The following is a 16,602-nucleotide window of genomic DNA, read 5'->3' as shown; positions in this document are numbered from 1 at the left end:
TAGGATTGTATGTTTTAGATTGCAAGCAATACAATGACTATACTCGGTCAGACTTGCGCCTGAGAGGCTACCTTTACGATTCATCTTACCAACAGCAATCTATCTTTCCGCAAGAAGATAACAAAGGAAAAAGTGTGCTTCTCATAGCTTTCCTAAAAAAAGAGAAAGAAACGTTCTCTGTTTACCTATACTTCAACATTTAATACAGTACATTAAGATAAACTTCTTGAGCTGCTAGTAAAAGTTTTTGAATCTGGCACAGTAAAACGTATGTTCAGAATTTATGTCATATTATATATAAAGGCACTCTTAGCTCATTGTTGTCCATGAAATAAATAGATACTTTTTGTGATCCTTAAAGCAAACTGTGAATATTTATGTGTTATTTTTTGTATAGAGTAACTGGAAATTATGTTAACAAATAATTCACTTCTGTTTCAAAGCCATTCAGAAGTAAACGTTAATAAACATATAAGTATAACGGTTAAGAAGTCAGCACACAGGATCAGAAGTAAACGTTGATAAACATATAAGTATAACGGTTAAGAAGTCAGCACACAGGATCACGGACAAAAGTTGCAGTGGTTTTTAAAAGAGACCCAAAACTCGACTGCTTTCGAAATATACAGATACACTGCTATATACAAGTAATTTTTATTTAAAATTTACAAAGTTTTTAAAATATACAACTATATTAATTGATCTGAAGCGAGTTGCAACGTAAACGCCACCTTATGCGCACGTTGACTAAAGAGCAAAGTAAGAGATCCTACGATTCAGCAGTAGCCGTCACTAAATTTTAACTATTCTAAACAGACAACCATCCAAAAGCATCCTCTGCCATTAAGGCTTTGTCAGTTCTTTGAATCAAATAACAGGACTGACTTTCACTTTTAAAACACACTTAAAGCTGAAACATTCGGCGCATATTTACACACATCGCATCTTACTGATCTCAGTAATTTTCATATTTCTTAAAACTTTCGTTTCCCGAGGGGTTAAAGGTACGTCCAAGGATTTACAATTCTAAAAATCCAGGGATCGATTTCCCACGATGAGTACAGCAAAGAGCCCAATGTGGGTTTGTGCTAAAATAAATAAACAAACATAAAATAAATACTTTTCCACAAGACAATATTATTAGAAATTTACAAATATTGTAGAAAAAGTGTATATTTTTCTTATCCAACAACATGCTTATTAGTTTCTAATGCTTTGCCTACTCGGAGTGTTTAAATTGCAACTTTTAAAATATTAACCGTATATTCATCTAGCATTTCAGAAATCCTCTTATCTCCTATCGTCCATAACTGGTGTTTTTCGTTATTAAACGAAAGGTTTTTTGGGTGACTTTCAACAAGCAAAAGACTGGTTTGGTCTTGAAACCCGAAAGAAAAATTAAAATAAATATCAGTAAAAATCTGCAGTTTAAGCAATTTTTTTCACGAATCTTAACTTTTATATTTTTCTAATGATTCATCACTTTTCGACATTCGCACTGTAATCATTAAAGCTATATAAATAGCGTTTCAAGGAGACCTTTTGTCTCTCATCGTCTAACCATAATCTGGTACTGAACCAAAGGTCTCTTGTTCAGTGACATGTGAAAGAAGAAACTAATATGAAATGCTTCTTTTCACGCCTCTGATAATAATATTAGGAATATTTCTTACCCCTTTCGAATTTCCAGTATGTAAAACTAAACAGAGTAGGTGAATATAAAAACGTCTTAACAAATAACATTTGCTTATTCGGCGATTTTCACTACGTTTCAAACGAATATCAAATAATGTTTTTGAACACATTCTTTCAAGCTACAATGAGCCATCTTGTAGGTTTCACTGCTTATGAAAACTCGACTATGTTTAATTTAATATAACTTTCATAAACAAGTTGTTTCTTACCTTACGAAGAGCTCTTAAATGAGCTTACATTCAATAAGCATATTGTGTGGTGATCCCGAAATAAATCTTGTTAAATAAAAAAACTGTGGTAGTAATATTCTTTAGTGGTTTAAAAGAGCACATTTCTCTGCATATCTCTACACAATATATACACATAGCGTTGCAAAATCACTCAAACTATATTAATTATAAAATTTTAGAGGTGTTTTTGGTGTACTTAAATACTCGCTATATAATATCAGTAGCCAAACTATACAGTAGATAAGAAGTGTCTGGAAATATCAGTATTTGATGAAGTGTGGTCACGTGAAAGTAAAAAGATTTCTAAATAAAAGTTCAACTAGAATGAGCTGCAATAAAAATAAACACTTAAAATTCGTATATAAAAAGTATTTTATTAAAGGAATTTAACCATTTTAAACCATAACTGGAAAATAACATTTATATTTATTTTTCAACAATATGGCAAAATAGTCTATCGTTTTGATCCATAATAGCATTACTTAGCCATTAATAATCTATAAATAAATTTGAAAAGTTAGATTAAGTTTAAATTAATTAGCTTTTTAGAAACATAACACAAACGTGTAATACATTACATGAAATGGAAACATTTAGGCTAATAAAATCGCAAGATACTGCTTTTTTTACTGAGAAGTGTGTGTTTTCTTATAGCCAAGCTACATCATCGGGTTATCTGCTGTGTCCACCGAGAAGAATCAAGCCTTTAATTTTAGTGTTTTAAATCCGCATACTTACCGCTGTACCAGCAGGAAAATACTGCGAAGTAGTTCTAGTCCTAAGAGCTAAATGTTGTTTATTATATTTTTATACACACCTTTGTAAGAAAAATAAATATCAGCGTATGAGTGTTACTTGAAATACTCAAAATTTTTCAAATTTTCATTTACCGTATCCATAATTTTAGAATATAGAGTGGAGGTGACGTTTTCGAAAAACCTAGCTGGGAAAAAAAGAGTTACAGAATAGTTTAAAGTCATCGAATCATATATAAACGTTTGCAGTTATTCAACACATAAAGTGTGTCTAGCGGACTGTCAAAACGTAAATCTATTACACGTACATAATCAACCATTAAGTGTATAAATTACGCTGGTATCACTAAATGATTGTTTTTTTTCTGTTTCTTGATAAAGTCATTAGACAACCTGCGCACATGGATAACCAAAAATCAACAAATGTTATGAGGTGCGGTTATCAGGCAGTAAATCAGATAAGAGACAGATCCTTAGCTTCTCTAAAATAGTCGCAACGTTCTAAACAAGTATAATAGCAGTAAAACATTCAACACTTGAAATCTCAAGAATGAAAACGTTCCCAGAATTCGAAAGAAAAAGTTATCTAAATATATCCAGAAAGAAACTCGACGTGTCTAAGTGACGAATGCGCCCAATCAGCACGAGCTACACTAAAATAGGGACAGGTGAGAAAAACAACAGGCTTTTCTCAGATTGCTAAAATTACAAAAAAAATACGATCTGAATTAAAATTCAACCAAATACTTGATGAAAAACAGACATTTGTCTGTACACGTACAGGAGTTTTACTTATAAAAGCGATTAATCTGATCATCATATATTTCTCGGTAAATCACATTTAAAATGCTAAGAAACGAATAAAAAAAAGAACTGTCACAAACGAAAGATCGTGTACAAATCTGATGTAAATGTGTTAAAACGTAACATGGCGGTAAGAGGAGTATTCACACACTTAAGAGCTAAACGTAGTGGGGAATTTTTCATATTTTAAATCAGAACGGCTATAGCCTTCAAAAATAATAATCATTTCACAGGTTTGGTATAAACGCATTTGTTAAATTCTCCTAAACCTCTGAGAAAATTCATAGATTTAACAGAAATGCCCATATGAAAAACTTTTATGGCTTTGAGAAAATACAGATTTAGTAACGTTATCAAAACTCTAGTAATATAAACATAACCATCTTTAAAAGTTCACAGATCTTATTCATAATGTATAGGTTTGAAAAAAAAAAAATTTATATCCTTTAATACAGATGTTAAAGTTTAATTAATAATATAAATTACACTAACAAATTGCTTAGATAGATTCTATTGCAGTTTGAATGCATTAACCGTTTGATGTAAAGCGATTGTTGGGTGCGTAATATTTTGTGTTAGACTACATAAAGCATTATAATAGGCTATCTGTGCTATGCCTAACACAGGTATTGAAACCCATTTTCCAGCAGTTTATGTCCGCCGAACTACCATTGTGTCACTGTGAACAAAACAGGTACGTCATAAAAGTGCAATATATAAAATAAGCCGTTTACATATGACTTCAAAATTCATGAAATTTAATGCATACGTATGACTCGCAAAATCACAACATTGCCTCAAAGAATATAAAAAACGAAATATGGTGGCAACACTCTTCAGTACTCCAGCAAAGGCCCAAAACTTTAGTCGTGATATTTTAAGTTTTTAAAATGTTTAAAAACTGAAATATGGCTGTATGCAAACCCATCTTTCTGCATTTCTTGCTGGATCTACAACTAATTTGTGGTCAAAAGCTGCAAGTTTCAGTTTTTATTTCATTGCTTTTCTAAAAACCAATACTTTTAAGGCTTGTTTTTCATTTTTTAGATAATTTAGTTTAGTGATATTGACTAGTGTGATAACTGATACTCCATATTCATGATATTTGAAATGTCGAGTAATCCCATATCCCCAAACTGAACTGGCTCCATCCCAAGTCTAATTAGCCTTTGTACCGCAAGTGCTACACAAAACAAAAACAAAAAGTTCTTCAGTATGACAGAAAGTGTAGATACTTTCAACACTGGTCTTGGTAACCGAAAACAGCACGATAAACATGTTTAGCCCATCAAGTCGATACGCCATTTAACTAGTAACAACGTATTGCAATATCTTAAACGGATGCTTGAAATCTGGTTGATAACAATTTTGCCAGTACGTTCAAGTGTTGTACTATAAAATAAAGTTAGATATTCACCCTTAAATTTTGCAAAGAAGAAATCAGCTAATCTTAACATTTATCTTTTCTCTATTCTACAAAGAACTCTATAAGCTCTTTTAATGATCTTGTCCAGTTATCAGCGTTCATTTCAGAAATGTTAATTTAGTTTATTTCAAATTCAACTCACTTTTAACATTAAAAACTAATCTATTATTTTAGTAAAATAAATATGCCGAAGTATTAACACTATAAAAAAGCAGTTTATTTCCAAATAAATTTTCTTTAAAAATTATTAATACAGTCAAATTTTTTCTTGTTCTATTTCAAAATGATACATGTTTAGGTTTTACTCAATAAAAACACAAATATGAATATATAGTCATTGAAATATAATAAAAATATATTTTATATAGTTTTGATCCGGGTAATTAAGAGTAGTGATAACTACATGCTCTGTATGTTATTTAAGTTTCTTATAATTTTTCCCCTTGCTTCTATTTCTTTACTTGGCTTGAAAGTTAATTACTTCTAATGAGTTTATCAGCATTGGCCAGGAAATTTATACCGATTTCACGTTATTTGATAACACACAACTGACTTTATTCGTGGTTTCAAACGGATCGCTGTACCCTTGTTTGGTCACGATGTTCATTGTGAAACGCAGAAAAAAACTTAAGATCTGACTGAGATACACTTACAGCAATAAAGATGTCTGAGATAACCGACTTGGAGAGCAAAAATGGTTACACAGAAGCAGTGTCGCTCAAAATTCAAAAACGTGATGTACTACATTGCAGACATTTAAATAAAAAATTAAACATCAATATCTTCAGAATCTCTTAAATCAACGTCAAAGAATGAAAATCTGTCTTCTTTGACCAAAAGTCGCATTAAGCAAAAACAGGTTTAGTTTTGTTGTCATTTATAATTCCATATATACTTTGTTAAACGCATTTCCAACGGTAAGAATGAGTGTTAGAAATATGGGTTCGATACCTGCGGTAAGACAAGCACTGTATAACTTTGAGCTTAAAAACAAAGCTTCGAACAACACAGAGAGTTATGTTATGTTTTTGACATGTTTCGTTTGCTCTTTATATTTAGTAAAAATAAAGTAAAAATCACCATTAAACTCTTTTAGAAAAACGGGTAATGTTGAACGATAATACGTATTAAATGAGTACCAGAATCTTACAATGATATGCCGCATTCGATGAAAAATGATGCCATTATGAAAAATGCATTACATGTTTACGAAATTAATTTATTCCTACTACCACCCTTGCCGTCGCGCAGCGTCACGCCAAAGTCGTCTTGAAACTGTAGTAATTAGGTTTTAATTATAAGTAACAGTATAATTTAAATTTAAAAAAAATAAAGACGAGAGGAGTGTAAGCTATTTCTCTGTGGCTTGTAATTAGTGAACATTTTATTTTTAGGAAATGTATCTGCGAAGAATAATCTTAAACATTAACATTATTCACATAAATATTTTTATTTTACACAACACGTTAACAGAGGCCTGTAAACTTTGTACATGAGAGGAAAAAAAACAAAAACATTATTAGTAAATACATTGTGAGTAAATTCAGTCCCAATCACACTTATGAATGTTTCTCTCAACTTAATTTCAAACTGAACTGACAATGTTTAATATCATCAACAACTTTTAGTGACAGGAGTTATTCTCATGAGACTGGTTGAAATTACTCGTTATAACAGAAAGGCTGATTTTGTAAGAAACTGGCTTGTTTTGTAGAATATTTTCTCTGCAGTGACTTATGACAGACAAAAGAGGGATTTAAAGTGCTATTTGCATATACCGCAAATTTTGAATCCGTGAAAGAAATGATTAAATGCGATGCTTTCAATAAGTCTGGTTAGCTTTCCTGATTCGATAATTAAATGCGTTTTAGATCACAACGTTTAATTTCTTGTACTCGAAGCAAATAGCTTTATTGATTAACTTCTCTCGTATAACCAGTCCAAGTGGATAGCGACTGTTAGGATTAAAAGATAAATCCAGACTATTGGTTTAGCATGCTTCTTCTATGAAATCCATAATAAACCAACAGAGGAGAATGTGAAGACACCCAGTCAAGGGAGATTTTAATCACCTATAAAATAATCTGACCACTCTTCAATAGGTGGATTCCGAATACAATTGTAACCACATAAAGACCTGATAAACGCGCTTTTGATAGTTTCTGTATTCTATGTAAAGAAACTGTAAAACTTTACATATTTTTAGGGTAATTCACTGAGTTTAACTTGTATTTGTTTTCCTTTATGTAGTTTTTTTTCTTATATAAAGAGTTCGAGAATTCGTCTGTATACTTAAACTACAGGTTCGAGTGAATATGTATATATAATAATTCATTTGTTGAGAGTATGGTTTTTATAAATTAGACATTTTGAACATGATCGTTAGAAATATTATAAAGTCCTAATTTTCCTAATATATGGATGTTTAAATTCCAATAAACACTGTGGATATACTTATAGGGGCAGTGCCTTATGTCTCATTGTATTCAAATACATGGAATTACGTTTACTTAAAGTGTAAACTTAAACTATTTCTTCATAGTAAATGTTTTTATGCGACGTTTGTCAGAGGTTGGCAAGTATCCTAGGGCCTTTATTCCAGGACATTGTGTGTGTCTTTTGTTTCTTTGATAAGAGTATCTTAACCCGTAATTGAATAAATGACGGGTAATTTTTTTAAAGAACCACACTTCAAGACTATCCGCTACGTAAACGCCAATCGAAAGATAAGGGAAAGAACTTATTAGTCGGTTTCACATTACAAGTTTCAAATTATTTTCTAAATGAAAAACACTATATACAGCTACTTCATAAAGCCTAATATTGATGTTACTGTACATCTATAAAAATTCCATAAAACCTGCTTCAAGCTTACTCTACACAACGTGTATATTATAAAGTCTATTTCAGGTTTACTGTAAAATAAAAATATATTCTATAAGAAATACCTCTGTGTTTCTCCCTGTATCCATACATCGACACAGCAAATTTAACAATTTGTTTTCCATTGTATATTTTACAGCTTGTTATTTTGTGTCTCCACAGAACGCACGGCATTTTAATTTATTTTATATTATGTTCACACTTTACAATGTATTAGTTAATCCGTTTAAAACTGAGAAATTATCCTATTATTTAAAAAAAAACAATGGTGACAAACGCGTAAGAAGAATTAAAAATTAATGATAGACTAATCTGACAAACATCAAACTGATTTAGCGCCTTTTTTTAATCTGAAGTATTATTACTCAAGCTGTTGATATTTTGTGTTCTGCAAATTACATAGGTGTGAACAAATCGTCCATTTTGAAACTAATAAATGCTACATTAACATTCCATTAAAGTGACAATGAAATAACATTAGCACGCCATTGTTGATAATTATATCTTTAGCATATTAAATAGTCGTAAAACTTTCACAGCATTAAGACGCATATGGTCGAAAGTGATTACTAGTTTCGACAAAATTGCTTGGTGCGTTACTTGAACAGGTTTCTCTCCTCGCAAAGAAACTATAATGAAAAGTCTTTCTTCAGGGGAGGATACTGATTATCTGTATTATAAAAGACTTGTATCCATTAACGTAATGAAATAAAATTGGCTTTAGGCATCTTTCTCTTATCACAGATTTTGAACCTGTACCAAGAGGGAAAATTATCAATAATTGCATAATCTGTAGTTTCAACCTTCATAGTCCATCCAGATAGGATGATAAACAGAATACTAGAAAGACTGATAAATAATAACAACTTCTACGTAAATAACGTTAAAATCAAAACATTGACAAATCAGAACCTAATTAATATAATTTTAAAATCAAAGTTTATTGTAGATATCTTCCTCAAACTAGATAGATAAACAATCTAGGCCATGCACAGAAACTTAATACATATATATGTAAACCACATCAACATACTCGCGTACATAGAAACAAAAATTGAATTACACTCACCAAAATGACCAAATACAAGCGGGTAGTTGTTGGGTAGCCCGAGCCCATGCTTGTCTTCCTTGTACATGCACCTGTAAAGGGAAAGAGAAATTAAAAGTTATATAAATAATGATAACTATGCGCATGAAAGAAAAAGACATAACAACGTTGTTGCTTGATTAAAATAGGGTCGAAAAATCAGATGTGAAAATGGGTAAAATGGATTATTTCAAGTTGTGGAGCATTGTAAAACGTGTTAATAATTAAATGAATTACTTAAAACGGTTACCTCACATCATTATTAGGAATTGTAAAGTGTACCAATCATGAAGTAGATGACTTCTGGAGGGGTATTTAAAACGTAATATCAATGAAACGGATTGCTTAAGGCTTCCACCTAACATTATTGTAATGAAATATTAAATGTGTTGTTTCTTAGATATGTTGCTTCAAGCTGTAGCTTAACTACGCTGTGGGTTATTGTAAGATGTGTTATTTCTGAAACAAATCGCTTAAAAATTTAACTTGAGAGCATTGTGTGGTGCTGTAAATGTGCTATTCATGAAAATATTGACGACAATAGATTTATCAAAATATAACTTCTTTTCGGGTTAAGTTACCAATATTATTGCACCTTGATTAAAATAATTTCTCAGTTAAAGTTTTTCACCAATAATAGATCTATACAATGAGATACAAAAGCTCTACCTACCTGGAGTATATAACTCCGATTTACCCAGATAGTCCTTCAGGCTTATCTCTGAGTTAGATTTAAAATTCTTCTAGTGTTTAAGACATTATCATGTTATAAAACTGCTAATAACACATATAACGCGTTTTTATAACAAACTCTTTGTTATTATTTCGAGATGTTAAATAGAGAATTAGTGCCAGTATATGTTTGTTTTAGTCTTTCAATTATCCCATTATTTGTTATGTTACATTATTAAGTTAATATTAACATCATTGTATGTTCTAAGTATTTTAATTATAAAGAAAAATTATTTAAAATAATTTTATACGCACAAGGTAGTTAGTAATTATGACAATAATCGTACACAATTTTATGATATTCATATGCAAATCATATGCGCGACCTAATACGTCTCACTCACAACAAGAAAGAAATTTTTCAGTATGAAAGTGCGTTTCAATTCTTTTTTTTAATTAACCGCTAAAAGTACTCTCGTTAGCATTTCCAACTTCAGATTAGTTTACTTTAAATGATAAGACTGTTGTTAGAAGCCATCAATCTTCAGCGACGACGCCAAATTCAAGCGAATATTGATGAGAATTGCAAGCTGAAGCAAATACATTGGAATATTCATCACCTATCAACAGATTCCCAGATAACGTCGCCAGTTTTGTTTGGCTTGGTGAACAAAACCTCCGTTATATAAACGTTCTTGGATGAATTGAAGAAAAACTCAACTGTAACAGTTACTACTGCAGTTTTAGTTATTTATCATGGAACTTGTAATTGTTAAAATACAGTGCTTTCACTGCTCGCAATAAAAATATGAATCATAAGATGTATTTCAATAAGATATTTGGTTGATTTTAGTTTCCTCTTACCGAAGTTAAAGAAATAAAATTAGACAGGAAACTGAAAATTTAGCGTAAGAAATTACAAGTATCATTACTTAATCTCTTTTTATTTCATCAAGAAAACTGAATTTCTTAGAGAAAGAAATCTTCCTTTTTTATCAAACTTCAAAAAACTTGGTAAAAAATAAAATGAAATGTATTATCTTAAATAACTGAGCAGTTAATAATTCAGAACAATAAATTAGTGATATTAGTATTACATGTTATTTTAGTACTTATATAAATATTGGTTTACTGTGAGATGTAAAAGATAACTTTAACACCATACATAAAAGAAGAATCATGCCAGTAACCGGGTTGAAGTTTTGAAACATAAATAACTAAACGTACTGAAGTTTGGTGAAATACGAGAAAATCAAATAGCTAAAACTTTAATTTCTGTTTGTTTTTATTTATATGTTACAGAAGCCACAAAAGAAAGATATTCGGAGGTTCAGCACATAGATTAAAACAGTTATTTAGTACGGAAAAAAGATATGAAGTTCAACAAATGAAAATATTTTCCTCTAAGAAAGTTCTTAGAACCTCAAGCAAATCACTGAGAAAAAAAACTATATAACAGTATTACAATGTTTAACAAATTTTTAGTGAATAACATATTGGAATGGTAAAAGAGTAGCCCAAGAGTTGGCGGTGGGTGGTGATGACTAGCTGCCTTCCCTCTAGTCTATACACTGCTAAATTAGGGACGGCTAGCACAGATAGCCCTCGAGTAGCTTTGTGCGAAATTCCAAAACAAACAAACATGTTAAACGAAATAACAAAAATCACCAATAAAGAATAATATTATCTTTTAAGAAAGGGTCCGTCGTGGCCAGGTGGTTATAGCGCTAAACTAGTAATCTGAGGGTCATGTGTTCGAATCCCCGTCACATCAAACATGCTCGCCCTTTCAACCGTGGTCCGTTACAAGGTGATGGTCAATCCTACTACTCGTCAGTATAAGAGTATAGTTAGAGTTAGCGGTGGGTGGTGATGACTAGCTCTCTTCCCTCCAGTCTTACACTACTAGATTATTGACAGCTAACGCGGATAGCTCTCGTGTAGCTTTGCGTGAAATTCCAAAACAAATAAACAAACCTTCAAGAAAGATAAGAATTTAAGGGAAACGCCACAAATGTTATACGAGATAAAATTAACAGAGATCTAATTTCTTAACTGGTCAAACAAGAAAGTTAAATAACAGAATTTTTTCTTATTAAAATCATTTTTAAAAATCCTAAAGTGTAAGGTAGCGTTGTACAAGAAGCTTATGATGGTAAATATTAGGGCTAAAGTCTTGTCTTTTATTTGTTATATTCTTTATTTGTTTTTAGAATTTTAACATAAAATTACATAAAAACTCTCTGCGCATAAACGTCCGTTATTTCAGTTGACAAACTTGACAGAAGACTTTGTTTGTTTGTTTTGAATTTCGCACAAAGCTTCACGAGGACTTTTTACGCTAGCGTGTGAAAATGTGTTTTCTTATAGCAAAGACACATTAAGCTATCTGCTGAGTCCACCGAGGGGAACCAAACCCATGTGTTTAGCGTTATAAATCCAGAGACTACCTTTGTACTAGCGGGGAACCTTTTGTGTAAGTCGTTCCTAATTTAGCAGTGTAAGACTAGAGGGAAGGCAACTAGTCATCATCACCCACCGCCAGCTCTTGCCCTACTCTTTCACAAACGAATATATGGGGATTGACCGTATTATAATAACAACCCCACTGCTGAAAAGGCAAGCATGTTTGGTGTGGCGATTATTCGAAAGGGAACTGCGAGTCGATCGCTGGTACTAGAAACAAATTAACAGAACTTATTACCAAGTCTTGGACTATTATAGTATGACTGAAGTGAGGTTTGACTGTTGATCTTATAAGTCTTCGACTATTCTTGTATGACTGAAAAAATGGATTCGGCCATTATTTTTTTACATTGCGCCCAAATCCTCAAAGTGTCGAATGCGTCTTACGATAACAGAACACAAACCATGAACCTTCTGATTCACAGTCCTTGTAATGTAATTACTTGTTCACACATGGCTCAGAAATTTTAATTTAGTGTAGTCAGATAAATATAAATATTGAAACTAATATACTTTTATGCTATATTTTTATTATTGTAATGCATTATTAATGTCGTTTTCTGCTTACCCCGTGTCTGAGTAAATAAACCCAAGTCGCCAGTTGCTTTTTTGTAATAGCAAACAGATGGTTTTGTGTAACTTATATTCTTCATTTTGATACACTGAAACTGTTTGTATTTTTCTTTACGAAAATAATTTTATTTCTTTTACGACCTTAATCCCGAATAGTTTATGGTCGGTCGGTATTTTTTGTAACTTAATAGTTTTACACCCAGGTGGCTGGCCAAGTCGGCAACTATATAGGACGAGCATGTTCGGAACAAGGATTCTGGCTTACGACCCTCAGATTGCGAGTCGATTAACCTACGCACCAGCCCCCACCTTCGAAAACAATATGAGTGGTAATTGCTAAGTCCATTGAAAAAGAAAAAAACTTTCTTATTTCATTTAAGTCTGATGTAAATCCTACTGATCTTTTTACCATAAAATGGCAAAAAGGGTAATTAACCTATTAACCTCCAAGGTATTCAACAAAATTATTTATTTACGGTTTATATAAATTAGGCAGATGTGCAATTTTTTGAGCGACACATTGCATACTTTTACCTCTGTCCTTGGTGAAAGCCTGACAGGATCCAATGAAGTCTGCAAGTAAAAATTAACTCTTAGACCATAATGTACTTTCTTTGAAGCACTTGTAATTTTCTTGAAATGTCTTGACTCAAACATTTTGAAGGTTATTTTAAGAAGACTACACTCCCATGGCTTTTTCTCATGAAAATGCGGAAAACACGCACGAGTTTACTAAAAAGGAACAAAATTTTCCACGAGGATTTTCGGTAGTGTTAGTCCTCCAAGAAATTGTTGTAAGACACGAGAAGTGGATGAAAAGTGAGGCAGAGTTATAGCAGTCGAGTCGTTAGCCCATTTCACAGGAGAAATATGGTCAAGATTTCTGCTGTCTGAATGTGGTACATTTAATTCCTGAAATGTAATAACAATATTGATTTTCCTTTTGCAGAAAACAATATTCTACGTTAAGAAGTAACAAAAAATCATAAAAAATATTTTAATTATAAAATTCTTCTCTAGTTCAGGCTTAAATGCTAATTCTAGCCCTCTTATAAACCGAAAGTTAAATGATGTGAATGAAGAAAGAACGGAAAACAAAAACAACAGCAGAAATATTTTTACACTACACATTGTTTATTTGTTTTTTATTTTCGTGCAAAGCTACACGAGGGCTATTTGAGCTAGTTGTCCTTAATTTTGCAGTGTAAGACTAGAGGGAAGGCAGCTAGTCATCACCACTCGCCGCCAACTCTTAAGCTACTCTTTTACCAACGAATAGTGGAATTGACCTTCACATTGTAACGGTCCTACGGCTGAAAGGGCGAGCATGTATGGTGTGACAGAGATTCGAACCCGCAGCTAGCTGGTTACGAGTCGAGTGCCTTAACCCACCTGACCATGGCGGGCCTTTTACATTGTAGCTGGATATCTTATTATCGTATATTGGAGTTATTATTGGAAATATTGACTTGTAGAATTATAAGTTTTCTTGAAATTCAAGTTGTTACAAAGTTGCTGCAATAACGACATAGGGTTTATTCTATAGAATATTTAAGTCTTCAATATACCGGAAAGATTAATAGAAATTTATATGCATTTGGACTATTAAATTAGTATTCCAAATTTGGTACGAATCGATCAGCTCGTTTAGGAGGACATACATGCACAGAAACCGAAAACCGCCTCCTTAATATTGGACTCCCCTGTGGTCCAGCGGTTTGTCTGCAAACTTACAATGCTAGAAACCGGGTTTTGATCACCGTTGTGGGCACAGCACAGATAGCCCCTTGTGTAGTTTATTGCTTAATTACAAACAAATAAACACACTTTAATACTGAATAGTTAACGCACCGGTATGGCTTAACATGTATAACGTATATGCGAAGAATGGCCGTAACCCTATTGTTTACTCAGCTGGGTAATTTGTTACTATCGTATCAAAAATATATAAACTATTTTTCTCTAAAACAACAGCTGCTCACTGATTAGTATTTTTCGGTCCTTTTTATCGTTTTTCTTTCATTCCTTATACTTTTGAAATGCAAGTGAGATAAAGTAACACAGACTGAATAAGCTTATTCTTTATACATCTCCTAATCTGAGAGGTGCGGGCTCAAATCCCCGTCGCACCAAACATGCTCGCTCTTTCAGTCGTGGGAGTGTTATAATGTGATTGTCAATCCCACTATTCCTTGGTAAAAGAGTAGCCCAAGGTTTGGCGGTGGGTGGTGATGACTAGCTGCCTTCCCTCTAGTCTTACACCGCTAAATTAGGAACGGCTAGCGCAGATAGCCCTCGTGCTGCTTTGCGCGAAATTAAAACAAACAAACTTTATACATCTACAGTTGCGTTTATATATCATTTTTTTAGTGGGCCCGACATGGCCAAGCGTGTTATGGCGTGTGACTCATAATCTGCTGGTCGCGGGTTCGCATCCCCGTCGCGCCAAACATTCTCGCCCTTTCAGCCGTGGGGGGCGTTATAATGTTACGGTAAATCCCACTATTTGTTGGTAAAAGAGTAGCTCAAGAGTTGGCGGTGGGTGGTGATGACTAGCTGCCTTCCCTCTAGTCTTACACTGCTAAATTAGGGACGGCTAGCACAGATAGCCCTCGAGTAGCTTTGTGCGAAATTCAAGAAACAAACAAACAATCATTTTATAGTAGTCAATTAATATAAAATGTTTTTAACAGAAAGATATAGCCAAAAGATACTGTTGTTAAATTTGTTGCTTTTGCTATTTTGTTCTTATGTTTAACTGAAAACGTAGCATTATACTAATACAAAACTAGAATAAATTTCCTGTGTAATATGGGTTCTACTTGAGCCGTAAACACAATCTAATGATTAACATTTCAAACTAACTATAGATTCAACAAGATGTGTGAGGTTTAATGAATTACTAATCAAATATTGTCTTTCGAAAACTTATCCAGTTTTTAAGTTAAAATATTTTTATCTTAGGCTGTTCATTCATGAATAAGAAGCTGAAAATTTTTAAATATAATATTTCAAGCTTTCGTAATTGTATTCCTTTCAATTCGTTTATTTTAGCAACTGACTGCACTTTTTTTGAGGGGGAGGAAAGTTTTATCAGCTACACTGCATGAAACTGCAGTTTTGTTTAGGTTAAGAAATATTTCTTGTGGTTAAACTAGCGAAGCTCCCTTAATCCTTAATTTTCCTTCACTATCAGCCTTGATTTTGATCTTGATAGGGTTAGTCTTGGCTGAACGTTTACAACTTATATATCGAAAGACACATGATTTCGTCTGTACTGTGATCGTACTGTGTGTACTATTACGCGCATGAGCAACGATCGTATAGCTGATTCAACATAGTTATTCACATAACGAGGACAGGAGGTATTGGTAATGAAACTGGAGCATTAAATTAGTCTTCCAATTTTAATTATGGCTTAAATGTTTAATTAAAGTTCAGAAGGCATGTGACTCAAAATCTATGTTATTTTTATCTTTCAACTACTTGATTGGGCATGATGATAAAACTTAAATAAAGAACTACACGATAAGCTTTCTGTGCTGCCCAAACCACGAGTATATAAACCTAGTTTTTAGCGGTGTGAACCCCTCATAACTACCCCTGAGCTACTGGAACGATGAAAAAACAGTATATAATAATACTCTATAAAAGATTATTGGAGCATATTTTATGGAAAGTAATTACATGTTACACTGGTTATTACATTTATATGAAATCGATTTTTCTGTAAGGTATTGTTTTATGTTTTGAAATTCGCATTGAAAACAACTTAAAATAATACAAATAATTTTATTTGTCTTTTGCTCCACGAATATAATTATTTCTATCATTCTTAAAATAATTAAAATAATCATTTGAAAAAGCACATCCATAAAAATGTTATATTTGAGACATATTTTTGACATATTTCCTTCATCAATCATTTCAGTATAATAACAATTAAAATAAGAATTGTATTTTATATCCATTTTGTTCTCCATGTTTATCCAAATTCCTTTGACTTACAAT

General features: G+C 32.4%; 1 long non-coding RNA gene across 3 annotated transcripts in view; it reads left to right on the top strand.

Annotated features, from left to right (window-relative positions):
* LOC143255636 (uncharacterized) overlaps window positions 1-16,602 on the top strand; it is a 54,585-nt gene that overhangs the window by 12,186 nt on the left and 25,797 nt on the right. Inside the window, exon 3 of one of the 3 annotated variants that reach the window (XR_013030769.1) lies at window positions 2,580-2,810. The exons of the other annotated variants lie outside the window; for them this stretch is intronic. This is a non-coding gene — a long non-coding RNA (uncharacterized LOC143255636). Of the gene's footprint in view, window positions 1-2,579; window positions 2,811-16,602 lie in introns of those variants that run through there. 3 annotated transcript variants of the gene reach the window in all.

Source organism: Tachypleus tridentatus, chromosome 7 (genome assembly GCF_004210375.1).
Source record: "Tachypleus tridentatus isolate NWPU-2018 chromosome 7, ASM421037v1, whole genome shotgun sequence".
NCBI classification, from domain to species: Eukaryota; Metazoa; Arthropoda; class Merostomata; order Xiphosura; family Limulidae; genus Tachypleus; species Tachypleus tridentatus.
Note: the sequence above shows the minus strand (reverse complement) of the source record. Positions and strands in the feature narration are given on the sequence as shown.